This window comes from Dendrobates tinctorius, unplaced genomic scaffold (assembly GCF_039654945.1).
Source record: "Dendrobates tinctorius isolate UK_male_01 unplaced genomic scaffold, ASM3965494v1 ptg000117l, whole genome shotgun sequence".
Taxonomy (NCBI): Eukaryota; Metazoa; Chordata; class Amphibia; order Anura; family Dendrobatidae; genus Dendrobates; species Dendrobates tinctorius.
The window spans coordinates 2054804-2076642 of NW_027361785.1; the positions used below are offsets into that span (position 1 = coordinate 2054804).

Below are 21839 nucleotides of genomic sequence, written 5' to 3' on the forward strand. Positions count from 1 at the left end.
CTTGCGTTGTTCCGAGTGCCTCCTTCCTCCAGGCTTCTGGATCCAAGATGGCTGGGGGGGCCTTCCGGGTCCTGCAGGGAGGTGGCTTCTCAGTGTCTGCTGAGAGCAGGCGCTGAGAAGCTGCCTGCACTGCCTGTCAGACAGTTGGTCTGACACAGTGCAGTGCAAAGTGTCAGATCAGCCATCTGACACTATATAGTAATGTCCCACCCGGGACAAAGTAATAAAGTAAAAAAACAAGTGTAAAAATAATTTAAAAAAAATTCCTAAATAAAGAAAAAAAAATTCCCTAATAAATTATTTTTTTTGTAAATAAAAAAAACAATAAAAGTACACATATTTAGTATCGCCGCATCTGTCCCGACCCGCCCTATAAACTGTCCCACTAGCTAACCCCTTTAGTGAACCCCTTAAAAAAAAAAACAAGGCAAAAAACAATGCTTTATCAACATACCGCCGAAAAAAAAGTGCAATAACACACAATCAAAAAGACGGATATAAATAAACATGGTGCCGCTGAAAAAGTCATCTTGTCCTGCAAAAAATGAGCCACCATACAGTGCCATCAGCAAAAAATAAAAAAGTTATGGCTCACAGAATAAAGAGATGCAAAAATAATTATTTTTTATGTAAAATTGTTTTTATTGTATAAAAGCGCCAAAACATAAAAAAATAAATGAGGTATCGTTGTCATCGTACTAACCTGAAGAATAAAACTGCTTTATCAATTTTACCACACGTGGAACGGTGTAAACGCCCCCCAAAAGAAATTCATGAATTGCTGGTTTTTGTTCATTCTGCGTCCCAAAAATCGGAATAAAAAGCGATCAAAAAATGTCTTGTACCTGAAAATGGTACCAATAAAAATGTCAACTCGTCCCTCAAAAAATAAGACCTCACATGACTCTGTGGGTCAAAATATGGAAAAATTATAGCTCTCAAAATGTGGTGATGCAAAAACTATTTTTTGCAATAAAAAGAGTCTTTTAGCATGTGACTGCTGCCAAACATAAAAACCAGCTATAAATAGTAAATCAAACCCCCCTTTATCACCCCCTTAGTTAGGGAAAAATAAAATTAGAAAAGTATTTATTTCCATTTTCCCATTAGGGGTTGGGTTAGGGATAGGCTTAGGGCTAGGGTTAGGGTTGGGATTAGGGTTAGGGGTGTGTTGGGGTTAGGGTTGGAGTCAAAATTGGGGGGTTTCCACTTTTCAGGCACATCAGGGGCTCTTCAAATGCGACATGGTGTCTGATCTCAATTCCAGCCAATTCTGCGTTGAAAAAGTCAAACGGTGCTCCTTCCCTTGCAAGCTCTGCCATGCACCCAAACAGTGGTTTACAAATGGGGTATCAGCCTACTCAGGATAAATTACACACCATCTTTTGAGGTCCAATTTCTTCTGTTACCCTTGGGAAAATAAAAAATTGGGGGCAAAAATATCATTTTTGTGGAAAAAAATATGATTTTTTTATTTTTATGACTCTACGTTATAAACGTTTGTGAAGCACTTGGGGGTTTAAAGAGCTCATCACACATCTAGATAAGTTCCTTGGGGGGGTCTAGTTTCCAAAATGGGGTCACTTGTGGGGGTTTCCACTATTTAGGCACATCAGGGGACTCTCCAAATGCGATATGACACCCGCAGACGATTCCATCAAAGTCTGCATTCACAACTTCCTTTCTGAGCCCCGACGTGCCTATACAGTAGTTTACTTCCACATATGGGGTATCAGCGTACTCAGAACAAATTGGACAACAACTTTTGGGGTCCAATTTCTCCTGTTACCCTTGATAAAATAAAAAAAATTGGGGACTAAAAGATCATGTTTGTGGAAAAAATAGGATTTTTTTATTTTCACGCCCGGACGTAATAGACTTCTGTGAAGCACTTTGGGGTTCAAAGTTCTCACCACACATCTAGATAAGTTCCTTGGGGGGTCTACTTTCCAATATGGGGTCACTTGTGAGGGGTTTCCACCATTTAGGCACATCAGAGGCTCTCCAAATGCGACATGACACCCGCAGACCATTCCATAAAAGTCTGCATTCCGAAACGTCACAACTTCCTTTCCGAGCCCCGACGTGTGCCCATACAGTAGTTTACTCCCATATATGGGGTATCAGCATACTCAGGACAAATTGCACAACAACTTGTTTTCCTAACAAAAGAAATTTTGGTTCCAAAATTGTGCTGATGTAAAGTAAACATTAGTGTTGATCATTCCGATACCGCAAGTATCGGGTATCGGCCGATACTTGCTGTATCGGAATTCCGATACCGACTTCCGATATTTTTTCAATATCGGAATTCGGCATCGGAATCGGAAGTTCAAAGTTGATTGACAGCCTGACGTCATCATCAATTCCCACACAGCAATGGCATAAAGTGAGACTAGGGACTTTTTTTTTTTTTAAGTGGCGGAGGAATACAGTGCGGAAGGATACCTACCTTCCGTCATTGGATTCCTGCAGCCCGTAGAGAACGGCAGCATCAGCTGATGCTGCAGTTCTCTACCCAAGATCGTCGTGGGACACACTCGTGGACTGCTTCGGATCGTGGGTGAGTATTTTTGTGGTTTGTTATGTTAATATTTATTCCGGAAAAGACAATGGCTTCGGGGAACAATGTGACAAGTATTGGTAAGTATGTTACTCTATGTTATATGTACTGTATGTCTATGTATGTATTGTATGAATGTATTGTATGTATGTAGTATATATGTGGTATGTATGTAGCATGTAGTATGTATGTAGTATGTATGTAGCATGCATGTAGCATGCAGTATGTATGTAGCATGCATGTAGTATATATGTAGTATGTATGTAGCATGCATGTAGTATATATGTAGTATGTATGTAGCATGTAGCATGTATGTAGTATGTATGTGGTATGTATGTAGCATGTAGTATGTATGTAGCATGCATGTAGTATATATGTAGTATGTATGTAGCATGTAGTATGTATGTAGTATGTATGTAGTATGTATGTGGTATGTATGTAGCATGTAGTATGTATGTAGCATGCATGTAGCATGCATGTAGTATGTATGTAGCATGCATGTAGTATGTATGTAGTATGTATGTAGTATGTATGTAGCATGCATGTAGCATGCATGTAGTATGTATGTAGTATGTATGTAGCATGCAGTATGTATGTAGCATGTATGTAGCATGTATGTAGTATGTATGTAGTATATATGTAGTATGTATGTAGCATGTAGTATATATGTAGTATGTATGTAGCATGTAGTATGTATGTAGCATGCATGTAGTATGTATGTAGCATGTAGTATGTATGTAGCATGTAGTATGTATGTAGCATGCATGTAGTATTTTTTTTTTTTTTTTTTTAACATTTAACACATTAGCCGGATGATGGGACTACTACTGTCCCATCATTGGCTAATGTGTCAATCACTGTCATGGTAGCAGGCATCGCCCGATGGGACTTGTAGTCCCATCGGACGATGCCTGCACAGACCCCCGAAGCCTGCACAGACCACCGGCAGGCCGGCACAGCCCCCCGGCAGGCCGGCACAGCCCCCCGGAGCCTGCACAGACCACCGGCAGGCCGGCACAGCCCCCTGGCAGGCCGGCACAGCCCCCCGTAGCCTGCACAGACCACCGGCAGGCCGGCACAGCCCCCCGGCAGGCCGGCACAGCCCCCCGGAGCCTGCACAGACCACCGGCAGGCCGGCACAGCCCCCCGGCAGGCCGGCACAGACCACCGGAGCCTGCACAGACCCCCTGGCAGGCCGGCACAGCCCCCCGAAAGGCCCGTACAGACCCCAGAGAGGCTGTACAAGGCAAAAACAGGGTTTTTCTTATTCCGATACCGGAAGTCCCATAGACTTGAATGGGACTTCCGGTATCGGAATCGGCGATACCGATACTTTTTTTAAAGATCGGCCGATCCATTCCGATCCGATACTTTGAAGTATCGGACGGTATCGCTCAACTCTAGTAAACATGTGGGAAATGTTATTTATTTTGTGTGCCATATCTCTGAGATTTAAGGGTATGACAATTCAAAGTTGGAAAATTGCTAAACTTTCAAAATTTTCACCAAATTTCCATTTTTTTCACAAATAAATGCAAGTTGTATCAAATAAATTTTACCACTAACATGAAGTACAATATGTCACGAGAAAACAGTGTCAGAATCACCAGGATCCATGGAAGCGTTCTAGAGTTATTACCTCATAAAGGGACAGTGGTCAGAATTGTAAAAATTCACCCGGTCAGTAACATGCACACCACCCTTGGGGGTAAAGGGGTTAAGCAACTAAATGAAAAATATAATTTTTCTATTTCAGTATTTTATTGAAAGTAGTAACCAATAGTAATCAAACTCCTCAAAATATGCAAAAATAAATTTCTGACAGTTCAAAATAAATTTGTCAGTGACCAATATAGTCACGCTACTTTTCAATAACAGTCATAAGTCAGTTTCTTAATCTATTGATGATCAACTTTTTGGGCAGCACCAACTACTGCCACCCAGACAAAGTACAGCCTCCCAGAGAGGTGTACTGTTTTTCTTTACCATAAATCTCACAATAAGAGAGGTCCTCATGTTATCAATAGGGTTTAGGTCAGGTAAAGTCAAGTGTCATTATTCTTTCATCCTAATGGCCTTTACTGACTAGCCAAGCAGTGAAGTTTCCTAGATGCATGCAACAGAGCATTGTGCTGCATTGAAATCATGGTTTTCTTGAAAGATGGAGACATTTTCCTGCACCAATGCTCGAAGAAAATATCTTCTAAAAACTTATAGTAGGTTTGGGAGTTGATTTTGAGTTATATCTTCATCTGAAAAGGTCCAACTAGCTCATTTTTAATAATACCAGCCCAGAGCATATCCATCTAGTCCATCAAGACGCATTATCATCTCATCACTCATATTTCTTGGCACAGTCTTGACATTTGAACTTATGTGTCTGGCTACTTCTGGGCACTCCAGGCAGGCTGCAGTTCTGGAATATAACAGCATTGGAGAATAAAGGGTTCCTGGTCACTTCACGTTTGATTCTTCTCAAATCTGTGGCCGTTAACCTGCACCTGCATCCCCTGCAAAAACCAGGGGAAGAGTCTTGAGATCATTTGCATATTCCCAGTGCCTTCTGGGATAAGTGAAGAGTCTCCGCGAGCTCAACGATCACTGGGTTTTGGCCGTTGCAGCTGAAAAGAGGAAATCGGAAAACCAGGGGAAGAGTCTTGAGATCATTTGCATATTCCCAGTGCCTTCTGGGATAAGTGAAGAGTCTCCGCGAGCTCAACGATCACTGGGTTTTGGCCATTGCAGCTGAAAAGAGGAAATCGGAAACCCAGGGAAAGAGTCTTGAGATCATTTGCATATTCCCAGTGCCTTCTGGGATAAGTGAAGAGTCTCTGCGAGCTCAACGATCACTGGGTTTTGGCCGTTGCAGCTGAAAAGAGGAAATCGGAAAATTTTGGCTCATCTTTCATCGTTTTTAAGAAATCTCAAGATGGAAGAGGCCAGGAGCCATTTGGTGAGCTGCATTTCTTGCTACATGTTCACAGACTTACCAGTGGAAAAGCCAAACTTCACATGCCACAAATGCAAGCTTGTGTCCCTGTTGGAGGAAAAGTTGCAAAATCTCGAAGAGAGGTTAGCTACGTTGAAGATCATTAAGGAAGGTGAAGAGTTCTTGGACAGAGCAGAATTATCTCTACATGTTACAGAAAGAGAAGAAATTCGAAGTGCACCTGAAGAAACAGAGGAATGGAGACATGTGACCCAGAGAAGCAGGAGGATCAGGAGGCAGTCAGCACCCATACTGCTCAGAAACCAGTACCAGGCTCTCACGCAGGAAAACGATGAAGAAATACATCAGGATAAGACTTTGCCAACAAACAGCAACCTTGTACGCCTTCAGAGTCCTCCTGGATGGAGAAAGAAAAATGTTGTAAAGAAGAAACGGAGAGTGGTGGTCATGGGGGATTCCCTGTTGAGAGGAACAGAGGCCGCTATCTGCAGACCGGATATAACTTCAAGAGAAATGTGCTGTCTTCCAGGTGCAAAAATTAAAGATGTGTCTGACAGGATATCAGGACTCTTCAGACCTACAGATGACTACCCATTCCTGCTACTACATGTGGGGACAAATGACACCGCAAGAAACGACCTGGAAACCATCTGCAGAGACTTTGAAGACTTAGGCAAGAAAGTGAAAGAACTGGGAGCGCAGGTGGTCTTCTCTTCCATCCTCCCAGTGGATGGCCATGGAACAAGGAGGTGGAATAAGATTCTGCAGGTGAACAACTGGCTACGTCGATGGTGCCGTCAGAAACGATTTGGATTTCTGGATCACGGAGTGAACTACTTATACGATGGACTGCTTGCTAGAGATGGGGTGCACCTTACGAAGACTGGAAAGCATGTATTTGGAAGTCGCCTTGCTACATTTGTAAGGAGAGCTTTAAACTAGAACAACATGGGAAGGGAAGCAAAAGACCAGAAAAAGCCATACACCTGACAAATGCTATTGAGAACTCTGCTATTAGAAGTGGAAAGGAAGAACAAAGACGAAAGAATCTAATTAATAAAAATATTGGAGAAAGAGAAACCAATCACAAACTAAAATGTTTCTATACTAATGCACAAAGCATGGGCAACAAACAAGGAGAATTGGAACTACTAACACAGGAAAAGAAATATGATGTCATTGGAATCACTGAAACATAGTGGGACAATACACATGATTGGAATACAAGACTAGAAGGATACAACTTATTTGCAAGAAACAGACTTGATAAACGAGGAGGGGGTGTCGCATTGTATGTTAGAAATGCGTATATCTGCACAGAGATTGAAGCTTCAGAGACTGGGAGTTCTGTGGAAACTGTTTGGGTAAGAATACAAGGACAGAACAATGGAAAGGACACCATTGTAGGCATTTACTACAGGCCGCCTGTGCAAGCTGAAGATATGGATGAACTCTTTATGCATCAAATGGCCAAGTTCTCCAAAAAATATGACATAGTTGTCATTGGAGATTTCAACTATCCAGACATTTGTTGGGAATCTCTCTCAGGCAAAACTAACAGGTCAAGGAAATTCTTATCCTCTCTTGCTGACAACTTTATCTTCCAAAAGGTAAGGGAGAAAACAAGGGGAACTGCTACCTTGGATCTAATCCTTATAAACAGGGAGGAAATGGTTGAGGAGGTAAAAGTGGCTGGGACCCTAGGAGGTAGCGACCATGCTATTTTAGAATTTTGGATAACTAGAGGCGGAAGACCTGTGAAGACTCAGACGTCAAGGTTAGATTTCAGAAAGGCAGATTTTAAGGGATTCAGAAAGAGAATTGGAGGGATCCAATGGCTGGATATCCTTAAAGACAAAAATGTCCAGGAAGGATGGGAAATCTTGAAAAATGAAATTCTCAAAGCACAGTTGTTAACAATTCCGAAAAGAGGGAAGAATAGGAAGCATTTAAGGAAACCAGGATGGATGAACACAGAACTTAAGCACATGTTAAAAAGGAAGAAAAAAATGTTTATAAAATGGAAAGAGGGAGGCATATCTAAAGAAGAATATAATGCTGTCTGCAGAACCTGCAGGGCACAAATCAGATTAGCTAAAGCTGAAAATGAATTGAGGCTTGCAAGAGATGTCAAAAGCAATATTAAAGGATTTTGGGGATATGTCAAAAGTAAAAGAAAAGTCAAAGATGCTATAGGATTTTTACAGGATGAAAATGATGAAATGGTAAGACAGGATGTTGAGAAGGCTGAACTTTTAAATTCCTATTTTGCATCTGTTTTCTCTCAGAAAGGAAATGTAGCATCAACTGTTATTCACTGTCCTATTAAGGGAATGGAAGAATCCAGGATATCTATAAACAGAAAGATAGTGAGGAAACACTTAGCTAACCTAAATGAATTCAAGTCTCCAGGTCCAGATGAATTACACCCCAGAGTACTGAAGGAGATAGCAGAAGAAATTTTTGAACCCCTCTCCATAATCTTTGAAAATTCTTGGAGAACAGGAGAAGTGCCAGAAGACTGGAGAAGAGCAAATGTTGTTCCTATCTTCAAAAAGGGGAAGAAGGTGGACCCAGGCAACTATAGGCCGGTGAGTCTGACTTCTATGCCAGGAAAGATCTTTGAACAAATTATTAAACAACATGTATGTCAATACCTGGATAAGAATGAAGTGATTAAACAGAGTCAGCATGGGTTTGTAACTAATAAGTCATGTCAGACTAACTTAATTTCCTTCTATGATGGTATCACTGATTGGGTGGATCAAGGAAATGCTGTAGATATAGTATATCTTGACTTCAGCAAATCATTTGACAAAGTCTCTCATACAATCCTTATTGAAAAAATGACTAAGTATGGAATGGACAAGGCAACTGTTAGGTGGATTCATAACTGGCTTAGTGATCGGACCCAAAGAGTGGTCGTAAATGGCTGCACATCCAGTTGGAAGAATGTCTCAAGTGGGGTACCACAGGGCTCTGTCCTGGGCCCTGTATTGTTCAACATCTTTATCAACGATTTAGATGAAGGAATTGAGGGTAAACTGATTAAATTTGCTGATGACACAAAGCTAGGAGGGATAGCTAATACTAGAGAAGAGAGAGAGAGGATTCAAAAAGATTTAAATAAACTGGAGAAGTGGGCAGCAACTAACAGAATGGTTTTTAACAGGGAGAAATGCAAAGTACTACATCTGGGCAATAAAAATGAAAAAAGCAGATATAGAATGGGAGGAATAGGGCTAAGTGACAGCACATGTGAAAAAGACTTGGGTATACTAATAGATCACAGACTGAATATGAGTCAACAGTGTGATGCAGCAGCAAAAAAGGCAAATGCAATTCTAGGATGTATTAACAGAAGCATACAGTCTAGATCACGTGAAGTCATTATTTCCCTCTACTCCTCTTTGGTCAGACCTCATCTGGAATATTGTGTCCAGTTTTGGGCACCACATTTTAAAAAAGACATCAACAAACTGGAGCAAGTTCAGAAAAGAGTGACCAGAATGGTGACCGGTCTGCAAACCCTGTCTTATGAGGAAAGGTTGCAGGATTTGGGAATGTTTAGTTTGCAAAAGAGAAGACTGAGAGGAGACTTAATAGCTGTCTACAAATATCTAAAGGGCTGTCACATTGTAGAAGGATCAACTTTATTCTCATTTGCACAAGGAAAGACTAGAAGCAATGGGATGAAACTGAATGGGAGGAGACACAGATTAGATATTAGAAAAAACTTTTTGACAGTTAGAGTGATCAATGAGTGGAACAGGCTGCCACGAGAAGTGGTGAGTTCTCCTTCAATGGAAGTCTTCAAACAGAGGCTGGACAGACATCTGACTGGGATGATTTAGCGAATCCTGCTTTGAGCAGGGGGTTGGACCAGATGGCCCAGGAGGTCCCTTCCAACTCTACGATTCTATGATTCTATGATTCTATGATTCTATGATCTTTTTTCCTCAAGACGTTTTTTGCAACCCTGCTGACTATCTGCAACAAAACTTTTGATGGTTCTGTGATCTTAGTAATTTCAAAAGTGCTGCATCCTTCTGTAAAACTTTTAACAATTTTTGACTTTTCAACACTCTGGAGGAATTTTGGCCCACTCATCTTTGCAGAATTGTTGCAATTCAGCCACATTGGAGGGTTTCCGAGCACCTTTTTAAGGTCATGCCACAGCATTTCAATTGGTTAGTTAAGGTCTGGACTTTGATTAAGCCACTCCAAAGTCTTAATTTTGCTTTTCTTAAGCCATTCAGAGGTGGTCTTGCTGGTGTATTTTCGATCATTGTCATGCTGCATAACCCAAGTGCGCTTCAGGTGAGGTCTCGAACAGATGGCATTCTCCTTTAGAATTTTTTGGTAGACAGCAGAATTTATTGTTCCATTTACAACAGCAAGTCTTCCAGGTCTTGAAGGAACAAAATATCCCCAGACCATTACACTACCACCACCATATTTAAATGTTGGTATGATGTTCCTTTTCTGAAATTCTGTGTTACTTCTACGCCAGATGTAATGTGATATACACATTCCAAAAAGGTAAACTTTTGTCTCACCTTCTCAAATAACAACCAACAACCTCCAGCCATGTAGCAAAAGCTAAGTCTGACAATGAGTGCTTGCCAGGACCCAGATTGCATAGGAGATGGGAGTGGCTAAAAGAGAACAGCTGAGAGCATAACACCAGGAAAGTTGCAGTTGACTCTTGAATTGATGCAAACAGAGGGGGACCCCATGTCGGGTTTTTATTCATTCATTCTCTCCTGCTCGCTGTTGCCGGCAGAGCAGGAGAGAAGAATGACAGCTGCGTTCAGCACCAGCTGCCGGGGAACAGTGCTTCCTGTAGCGATTCTTCCCCGGTGGCCATCCGTGAACACTGAGGACAGTGTGAACTGTTCTCCATGTGCACGTGTTCAGCACGTTTTGTGTACCGTGTGCTCCCACAAACACTGACATGTCTCCGTGTTTTGCACATGGACACATGGTCCGTGAAGACACACTGGCATATGCATAGACTTATTCATTTGAATGGGTCTACGTGTGTCAGTGTCTCCGGTATGTGAGGAAACTGTCACTTCACATACCGGAGCCACTGACGTGTGAAACCGGCCTTAGAAACATTTTACCCCTTTCAAAATAAAAAATACTGTAGAATTAATTGTTGAATGACAAATCTTACACTGTCTGTACTTGTCCCTCATTTAGTTATATTAAATTTACATATAAGATGCATTGTTTTAATAGCATAGAAAGAACTAGGAATGTCACCGTGATACAACTTTACTACACATCTGCAAGTAATTTCAGATTAGGATGTGGCATTTGTGAAAATACAGAAACCTGAATCCCGCAGCCATCAGCCCCTGCCAAACTTTTTTTTTTTTACAGAAGATCTGGTATTCATACTTTTTTTTTTAATGAAAGTGCCTTTCATATGAGTTCACCTCCTGTCCAACTAGATTTGGAAACACTACCTACAGCTCCAGGGTATATAAGGAATACCTTGTGCAGCAGAGGGACACAAGACACCCTTGTATTCTGACACGCACTTGGAAAGCAGATCACTTCAGAGGTAAAGTAATAAATATTTTTTTACTCTTTTTTTTAGAGTGGGAAACTTTTAGAAAACAAACAGAAGCTCATTCCAGAATAGGTACCCTAGTCGGGCTCAGAAATAAACTGTTCGGTTACTATTTTACATATTACAAGTGAGTGATCTATTTAACATGGCAGAGAGTGTAAAGCCCATAGAGTTAGTGCACAGGACGCTCCGTGTCGTTTACTGTATTTCTTCTTTCATACATTTAATCTCACCTATGTGCTAATGCCTGTCAAATAGAAGGTAAAAACGTAAGCAAATCTCAAATTATTTTTTGTTTTTTTGCTAGTCTGTTATTGGTTATATCTGTTAGTAAATATTGGTAGAATTCTTATCACATTGCAGTGTAAATTTCAATGGTTCCACTGATTTTAGTATTTAGCGATGTATATTGGTACTGTAGTATTGTTGGTTAAAAATGGCAAAGTTGTTACTTCTATTAGGCTTGGGCTGCACAGAACCCGAAACAATTCTCAGACCAATCATGAGACTAAAACCCTTTGTGCAACTTGTCTGTGACGTGCTGCCACATAAGCATTTTAGATGTGTAATTTCACTGTAGCAGACGTGTGACATGTCTCATGCGAGTCAGAGGCAAATTACATTTAAGTCAAGAGAGACAACGTCACATGCAACCGGCGACCTATGAAAATAAAGAAAAGGAATGGACTTTTTTACAAAGTTTTTGCATCACTGCAATCTTCATGTCACGTGACATGTTGCAATTTTAGTGAAGATTTTACATTTGGAGGCAAAATCAATGAAAAATTTCTAATACAAAGTACACATATATGAATCTTTATATGTAGTTATAATAGATGGTGATCTCAGATTTATCAGAAAAAAATATATAATCACCACCACATGTGTACACAGGACATACAGTAAGGCATATCTGCTGGGATAAATGGCAGAAGAAGAAAAAAAAATGAGTTTTGCGAGCCAAAAATGAGTGAAGAAAATACAACTTTTTTAATTAGAAGAAAAAAAATATATATATAAAGTGCAAGTGAGAACAATTGACCAGGAAAAAAGCTGACACAATGCAAAAGAGACAAGCTGGGATCATACACTAGAAGTAAGTAGTAGCAGCAGGGTAGATTCCAATATCATAAATGGTAAATGCAATTTAGAAAGTGCATATTTAATATAGCTTGATAGTGGTAAGTTGCTGCAAATTAATAAAAGACAAATAAAGTGCGCCAGACAACTGCAGGTGTGTCAAATGATATAATTAAGGTAAAGTAATTAAAGTGCATGTGCATGCAATACCACATGAAAACAATAGGACAACCTGGTATGTGCTAAAGTAAAGGTAGTCACTGTAGTAGTTTGCAAGAGAAACTTGCTGCCATATATACTAAACAAAGGCAGACGCTGAAACACACGTCATGGTGGACGCATCTACAGGACAGCTGGCGACTCCCCCTTTTCATCCTATAGCGGGTACTATTTCAGTTTAGAATATATGGCAGCAAGTTGCTCTTGCAAACTACTACAGTGACTACCTTTACTATGGCACATCCAGGCTGCCCTATTGTTTTCACATGGTATTACATGCACATGCACTTTAATTACTTACCTTAATTAAACTATTTAACACACCTGCAGTTGTATTTTCTTCACTCATTTTGGGCTCTCAAAACTCATTTTTTTTCTTCTTCTGGCATTTGGAGGCAAAAGTCAGGAGCAAATTCAGAATGCAGAAGAGGTTTGTGTTCCTATTATTCATATTTTCTCTGGTTGCTTCAATGTTAAAATTTATGTTAAAGCATTCATAGAACTGTTAGATTTGCAGAAAATAAAACAATGATTGTATCAAAGTGATATCAAGCTATTGAGCAAATGATATCTTGCTGGAAGCAAGGTCTCTGCCCCTACATCATTCTGTTCTCAGAAGATTCCCTTAAAAAAATGTATACTTACCTCCTGGACCATTGTTTCGCCTCTGCTCTCCACCCTGGGTCTGTCAGTAGTCACTTAAAATAATAATGTCATGTGAGCCCTGTGGTAAATGCAGAGGAACGCAAACTCCACTAGGTGGCAGCAGAGTGAAGAGTGGGATGAATTCCAACTCAAAGCAGGCCAGCAGAACTGCAGACAGGTTATCACCAGGTGGTAGCAGAATAGTCAGACAAGCTGGGTCGATACCAGAGAGGTAAGCGTAAACGAAAGGCAACTGGGTTGACAACCTCACTGATATCGTAAGGACCAATAAACTTGGGACCCAGCTTAACGGAAGGAAGTTTCAGACGTATGTTCTTGGTAGATAACCACGCTTTATCTCCTACCAGAAACTTAGGTCCTACAGATCGTCGCTTATCAGCAAAATGTTTCCGTTTGCTGTGAGCCACCCCAATGTTCTAGCCTGGAAAATTCACCAAAATGGGGGTGAAAACCGTAGTTACAGAAAGGTGCCAGTGGACTGATTAACCTGATTATTAAATGCGAACTCAGCCACGGGAAACGAGGAACACCAATCATCCTGCTGGGACGTGGCAAGGCCCCGCAAAATCTGTTCCCGTGACTGATTGATCCTCTCTGTCTGACCGTTAGTCTCAGGATGGTAGGCAGAGGAGAAGGTCAAGCTAATACCCAATCTCTTGCAAAACGCCCTCCAAAATTTGGACAAAAATTGTACCCCTCTGTCAGACACCAAATTCAGAGGCACGCCATGCAACTGCACAACTTGCTCGATAAACAACTTAGATAGTGTTTCAGTGTTAGGTAGTCATGCCAAAGGAACAAAATGCGCCTGTTTGCTAAATCTGTCAACAACTACCCAGACCACTGTTTCGCCATTGCAAGGAGGGAGATTCATCCACTCAGTGACGACTTTTAATCCTCATTGACTTGCATTGGGGTTGGGTTTCGGACGAAACGCTGACTTTTTTTGCCCTAGTTGGACCAGTTTCATCTGAAACAAATTTTGTTTCATGAAACCCAACCCGACTAAAGTCGCTCAACTCTACTCTTGAGGTCTCTGCGTTGCACCCAATCAACAATGGCCTGTATGGGTCACCCTCCCAGGGCTGTGGGGTACTCGGTACTGGGCCAGTATCAATGGGATGTGTCACAGCAGCGGGGACCCAGTCCGTGGCCCTGGGCGCCCAAGTAATGGGGGAATGTAATGATTTGAATGAATAGTTCCTGACGCCAACTGTGGTGCTCGGCAAGGGAGGTGTTAAGCCGACGCTGCATGCAGATCCACTGGGACTGATGGTATGGTGCAGCAAAGATGTAAAAGCTCCCCACAGGTGAAGCTGTAGTCCCAGGGCAGTGTAGATGTGGTTGGCATGGTGATGTAGCGGTGCCAGAAAGGTAGGAAGCAGACAAGACACAGCGGGGTGCAATTTCTGTACCTTTACTTGATAAATGCAGTCCAGGGTCCTGGTTACAGATGGTACCGGAGCAGGCTAGCCTGGAAGCAACTCAGGAATTCTCTCTCAGCAGATGGACTGTGCAGTCTCCTTCCTAGCGCTTACTTAAGGGATCTCCAGTACTGAGTTACACTGAAGTTCCTCCTGTCAGATGTTCCCAAGAACTCTACTTGTACGGCAGACAACTGTAGCCTTTTCCAGGGACTCCTCACTCCTAAGTCCCGGCTCACTATCCGTGTTGATGTTGTGCCCTCAAGACTTAGATGGGAGTATTGCATTTACAGCTTTCTACTCCTCTGGTGTCTGCTGTAGGACCATCAGTGTCCATACAGCCATGGAGACCAGGCTCCAGTTCAAGCGCTCTTACAAGAGATGAGCTCTTCCTCTCAGCTCTATCTCAGCGCTCCTTCCACACGTCTGCACACTTCACCCTCCGCAGACTAACTGACCACTCTTTCCTCTTGGCCCTCAGAGAGTACTCCTCCCCTCAATTCCGGTTCAGAGCCCCCTGTGCTGACCTGGAGTGGAACTGTGTTGCATGCATAGATTGACTGCGAGAGAGACACGTCATTGCCTCCAAGCCTGGCATTACCCTCCCTGGAGGAAGGCAAAGCCACTGTGGCGACCTTACTCCTGGGGGTGCCACATTCCCCCCTAGTGCAAGTCAGCACTCCTGGGCTGAACAAAACATGAAGCATATAAACAGTTAAACAAGGTGAACAATTATAATTGTACAAGATTTAAAAATGAAAAAGTTACAAAAACCAAGTGCTTCAAAAATGGTCCTATGATGATAAGTCCAAGCATCAATGTCCATGGTCCATTCCTGGGCAAATGGTGAACTAATTGGTGACCACACAAGTCCTGTGGTACAATGTCCATAAAACAAGGTAAAACTGGAAAATTCCAAAGGAAACTCTTACAGGTTACCTGTAGGCACAAAACTTGAAAACAGTTACATATATACATACAATTTCAACATTCACATTAACTTTAGCTATATACGATATCTGATGGGTGGTATACCTTGTGTAGTACTGGTAGACCTGCGTAATGCTGGTGTAGTGTGTAATGTACTGGATACACTACTGGTGGTTCTACATGGCACAGGGATACTAGATTGTCTGTGAACTCTTAGACTCACCAGGGGCATAAGAGGTTCACCACTGGCAGGGCGAGGGTTCTCTGGCTCCACTGCTGGTGTGGCATCTGCTGCCTGATTTTCCTGATCTTCAGGATTTTCTTGAGTCACTTCTTCCTGTGCTACTAGTTGGGGAAATGTAAACACTGGCACCACTATTGCATCATTTACTTTAGTCCAATTTGCAGGGAATTCTCCAAATATGGTGCTGACCTTTTCTTCTTCTATGGGTTGGATGTTATCTTGTTCTTCCATTCTTTCTCTTAACTGGTCAGGGCATAATTTCAAATGATTCCTTGACGCGGCTGCTGAGGTTTCTCCTCCATCTTTACTAATAAGGCACACCTTGGTATTGTCAAAGTTTGAGGGTAGAATGGTGTAGGGTTCAGCTTCCCATTGATCATCCAGCTTATGCAATCTTCTTTTCCTCTTGAGAACTTGTTCTCCCGGCGACAAAGGAACAGCAGGTGCATTGATTGTAAAGCTTCTCCTGCTTTTGTGTTGCCTGAGCTAGACTCTTTTCCATGCATTCTTGAACTCTTCTGTACTGTTGTTGTCTATCTGTATCCCAGTCAGCATCTGGTGACGTTACTTCAGGCGTAAGGACTCCCATGTCCAAATCAATAGGCAGTTTACCAGGTCTTGCTCTCATTAAGTAGGCTGGGGTACAGTTGGTGGAATTCACTGGAATATGGTTGTAGAGGTCCACCAGATCTGGCAACTTCTCTGGCCACAGATTTCTCTCCTCCAAGGGCAAAGTCTTCAGTAGGTCAATCACTACCTGGTTCATCTTCTCACACATGCCATTGGTCTGTGGGTGGTACGGTGTTGTCCGGATCTTCTTACAACCATACAAGTTACAGAATTCCTGGAACACTTCTGCCTCAAAAGCTGGACCTTGATCTGTAAGCATTCTTTCAGAATATCCATGTGGTCTACAGAAGTGCTGTTGGAATGCTCTGGCTGCTGTCCTGGCTGTTTGATCTTTCACAGGCACAACTACCAGGAATCTTGAGTAGTGGTCCACGATGGTAAGAGCATAGATGTATCCTGAATGGCTTGGAACCAGCTTCACATGGTCCAGGGCGACCAACTCGAGTGGCTGTTTGGTTACAATTGGCTGCAGAGGAGCTCTCTGGCTGTTTCGATCCTTTCTGCGCAGGTTACATTGTCCACATTCTCGGCACCACGTTTCAATGGCTTTCCTCATACCAGCCCAATAGAATCTCTCTCGGAGCAAAGCTTCCAACTTCTTCCATCCGAAGTGTCCAGCTCCATTGTTGTATGCTTCTAGGACCATTGATGCCTCTCTCTTCAGGACTACCACCTGCCAGACTAGCTCATGAGTACGGGCATTGATACTCCTCCGACACAGCTTTCCTTCATAGATTAACAGCCGACCTCTTTCCTTCCACAACTGCTGGGTTTCATCAGGAGCATTCGACTCTGGGACGTGAGTCAGCTTGTGACAGTCGCTCCTTCACCAGGCGGACTGCAGGGTCTCTATCCTGAGTTTCTGCCCAGTCATGATGGGGCAATGGATTTAGGGTGACTTCTTTCAAGCCAGACCGTCTGTTTCTCACTCCTTGGGCATGCTGGGCCGCAAGTGGCCGGTGGAAGGGAGGTAACTCTATTTCTTCAAGAGCCTCAGGGTCTTCTCCTGCATCTGGTAGATTAGGCATTTTGGACAGCGCATCAGCATTAGCATTCTTGTGCCCTGCCCGGTACTTGATGGTAAACTCATAGTTAGACAGCCGAGCCATCCACCGCTGTTCCAGTGCACCTAGTTTTGCAGTGTCCAAGTGAGTCAACGGGTTGTTGTCTGTGAAGATGGTAAACTTGGCTGAAGCTAGGTAATGCTTGAATCTCACAGTCACAGCCCAGACTATGGTGAGGAACTCTAGCTTGAAGGAACTGTAGTTGTCTGGGTTCCTTTCAGTGGGACGCAGCTTCCTGCTGGCGTAGGAGATCACTCTTTCCTTGCCATTCTGTACCTGCGACAGTACTGCTCCCAGTCCCACGTTGCTGGCATCAGTGTACAACACAAAGGGTTTGTCATAATCTGGGTAGGCCAGAACTTCATCTCCTGTGAGAGCCATCTTCAATCTGGTGAAGGACCTCTCCAACTCCTCAGTCCATTCAAATGTGGAATTCTTCTGTTTGGTCTTCTTGGACTGCCCCACCAGAAGATTTTGCATAGGAGTGGCTATTTCAGTGAAGCCCTTGATGAACCTTCGGTAGTAGCCTACCAACCCGAGGAATTGACGTACTTCATGGAGGTTGCTGGGCTTTGGCCAGTCCCGGATGACTGTGACTTTGTCTGGATCTGGTGCCACACCTTCTGCACTCACTACATGACCGAGGTACTGTACCTTGGGCTTCAGGAGGTGGCATTTGGAAGGCTTCACCTTTAGGCCAAAATTGGACAAGCCTTCAAACACCTCAGCCAGGTGCTCCAGGTGATCTTCATAAGTCTTGGAGAAAACAATGACATCATCAAGGTACAACAGGACTGTCTCAAAGTTCATGTGTTCCAGGCAGCACTCCATCAGCCGTTGAAATGTTCCTGGGGCGGTGCAGAGCCCGAATGGCATGTAGTTGAACTCACAGAGACCCATTGGAGTGGTAAGTGCTGTTTTCTCCTTGTCTGCCTCTGCCACAGGAACCTGCCAATACCCACTAGTGAGATCCAAGGTGGAAAAGTATTAAGTGCAGCTAATGATTCCTCAATTCTAGGTAATGGGTAGGCGTCTTTATGTGTAATGCTGTTAATTTTCCTGTAATCAACACACATTCTCATGGTACCATCCTTATTCTTTACAAAAACTATTGGAGCTTCCCAGGGGCTACAACTGTCTCTGATAACCCCAGCTTCCTTCATCTCTCTCAACATACTCTTAACACATTGGTATTGTTTTGGGGGTATAGGTCTGTACCTCTCCTTTATGGGTGGATGGTCTCCAGTGGGGATATGATGTTGAACCCCTTTTACCTGCCCAAAACCTAGTGGGTGTTTGCTGAATACCCGCTCATACTCTTGTGTCAATCTGTAAACCCCATTTTTCTGGTATGAGGGCGTAGAGTCAGTTCCCACCTACAGTTGCTGACACCACTCCTCTGGCTGCTTCACAGAGCCATTGTCCTCCACCTGGTCGGATGAGACCAAGGGCTTTGCTGCCTGCAATGAGTTGCTGTTAACAGTGAGCAGCTTAGCAACTGTGGCATACCGAGGTATTGTGGCCTCCTCCTCCCCACAATTCAAAAGGCGTACAGGTACTCTCCCTTTACGTACATCCACCACCCCTCTGGCTGTCAGGACAGTGGGCCTGCTATCGAAGTATACGAGTTCTACCAATGCCTGGTAATCTTTCCCTCTAAGACCTATAGCTGCCCGACACCAAATCAACATTTCACATCTGGGGGGTATTGCAATTGGGAAAGCATCACTTACTCTGACACTACCAATTTCTCCACCAGAGAGTTCTACCTGTTGTCTTTGCATCAAGTCTCTGATCTCCTTCTGCAGGACTCGTTGTTCACTGGAACCAGCAGTCTCAGCCACCTGTTGCAACAAGACAATAACCTCGGAAAGACAGTTTTCAATTACATTTGTACCAAGAATCATCATGGGATTACATTCGCTTTGATCAATATCCACAACTATCAGACCTTAAGATTTTAGCTCTACCCGACCCACTTTAACAGTAATCTCTTTACATCCAATCTGCGGCAAAGACTGACCATTACTGGCAACTACTGTCAGTTCATGAGTTGGGCCACAGGTAAGTTCAGAATCAGCCCAATACCTCTTGTAAAAAATGTATGGCATAGTGGTCACCTGAGAGCCAGTGTCCAGTAGAGCGTTCATGGGGATACCGTCAATCACCACTGGAAGGATTGGTCTCCCTCCAACATACTTGGCCCTCCAGTTCTTTGGGCCTGGGGATCCTATTCCTGGTGGTTGGCCCTCTGCCCCAGGGGTTGCTCGTTTAAAGGACAGAATCTTGCAAGATGACCTGCCTTATAACAGCGACGACAGATGGGACATCCGTCCTGGTCATAGCGATCGTTGTTCCTCCCTCGGAGTGGCAGAGTTCTCCCCTTCCGGAGCCACGGGACATCCTCTGGACTGGAAGCCAGCTGGATCTTTTCCTTGGAGAACGCTTGCAGAGACTGCACAGTTTTAGTAAGTGCAGCCATTCCTTTGGTCAACTCCTGGACCTGAAGACGTAGCTCTTCAGTTGGATCTTTATCCAGAGTCTGTGCATCAGCCTCCACAGGGATGGAAGGGAAAGACGTTGCTTCCTGATGGTAGGTGATCGCTGGGCACCTCAGGGGCGCTGGACAGCTGTCAGTGGGTTCCTGCAGTACCCGTATAGCCCTGTCCTTAAAATCAGCAAAGTCCAGATCAGGGTCTTGCAGGGTTATGATGCGCAACTGTCCTCTGTGTGTACTGGATAGTAGGGATGGGCGAATCCTGAAATACTCGGAATCTCTAGACTCTAACGAGTCCGACTCGGAAACTCGCTATTCGTTGCAAGTCTAGCGAGTCCAATGTTAATGAATGGGGATGCGAGTATTGCAGCGATTCCTGTGCTGCCATTTTTTTTACTCTTTACTCTCGCAAGTGGCCCCTAGCTTAGCGATTTAGAATTCATCCCTAAAGCACAGAAAATCGTTTCTACATCACGCTAGAAGCTAAACAGGAAGTCGCCTGTGCTAACCGATTTACTGCACAGGCTGATCTGATATTCTGCACACACAGGCAGATCTGATCTGCACACACAGGGCGATCTGATCTGCACACACAGGGCGATCAGATCTGCACACACAGGCCCACCAAAGATGTGTAGCAGACGTGATACAGAGAGGCTGATCGGACTGGTTGAAGAGTGGCCCCAGCTGTGGCAGCCCACCCACCCTGGCTATGGTGATGAAAGACAGCGAAATATGGCTTGGAGGTCCATCGCCAGAAGTATGTTCCCGTCATTTGATCACGCTGGAGAAGATGGGCAGGCAAACATGGGTAAGAGTTATGTGATGTCATTTCTTCTATTTTCTTTTACTGTACCCTTTTTTGGATTAGGAGAGAGTGAGATTTCTTGTGTCACCATTGGCGTCTGTGACGCACTGAAACCGTGGTACCCAGCACCGCGCCGGGGTCTGCTTCACTGGGGGATGTGATGTGACCCATGCTGTAGTCTCAGGGGATGCACAGTGCAAAGGGGATAACTACAGGGGACTGTAATAGGAGGACAATCAAGGCTAGTGATGCGTATTGGCACAGCAGGAAGGTAACGTGCGTGCTATTAGCTGATAGCAGAGAAGCCCTGCACTCACCCTGAAAAAATTGATTAGTGCGCAAAGGCAGTCACCTAGGTGGACTGTGGTGCTGTCTGCGTCACCGCTCTGGGGTGAAGTGCGTGCTGTAACTTAGCAGAGAAGCGACGCACTCTCCCTGAAAAAATTGTTTAGTGCACACAAGCAGGCAGCGTGCGTGCTATTAGCTGGTGGGATAGATAGCAGCAACGCACTGGTCTGCCACAGAAACAATAACGCTGCAGGGGTAAATATGACCCCAATAATATCTGGTGGAAAAAAAAAAGAAAATTTGCTCAGCTATGCTTCTGATTTCAGCTCTGATGGAAGCTGAGTGAGTAAGCTAAGCTCTGAGGATGGTGCTGTATGCACTGTAAGGCTGCTCCTGCCTTTCTCCCTGCCTACAGTCCTCTACAGTACTCCTCCGTGCTGGTAGTTCTGAAAAGAACTTTTGTGTTATATGTGAGGAATCTTGAGGTCCTACACTGACTAACAGTCCCTAGATCTGCTCTATGTCTCCAACTCGCCCTGCACTAGCTCAGATCGTCACAGGAATGTGCCCAAAATGGCGGGGGCAGGGTTTATATACAGCCTTGCCTGTGATACATGACATAGGCATCACGATGGACAGCAGCCAATCATAGTAGTGCTCTTCACAGTTTTCTCACCTAACAAACTAGGCTGTCTCTGAAAATTAACATATTCTGTATTCTGCGAGTCCCGAATACAGTATATAGGAGTCCTAGACTCGCTAAGACTCGCTGCTGACAGCGGGACACAAAATCGCTAAGAAACTAGGATTGCTTGTATTAAACTCTGAAAAAACTAGGATTGCCATTGATTTGCATTGGACTCGTTACTGTGCGAGTAATCGCTTGGAAACT

General features: G+C 43.6%; 1 protein-coding gene across 2 annotated transcripts in view; it reads left to right on the forward strand.

The window, feature by feature from the left end:
* ECRG4 (ECRG4 augurin precursor) overlaps positions 1-21839 on the forward strand; it is a 179718-nt gene that overhangs the window by 110747 nt on the left and 47132 nt on the right. Inside the window, exon 1 of one of the 2 annotated variants that reach the window (XM_073590478.1) lies at positions 11050-11088. The exons of the other annotated variant lie outside the window; for it this stretch is intronic. The gene's annotated coding sequence lies outside the window, so the exon portion shown is untranslated. Of the gene's footprint in view, positions 1-11049; positions 11089-21839 lie in introns of those variants that run through there. 2 annotated transcript variants of the gene reach the window in all.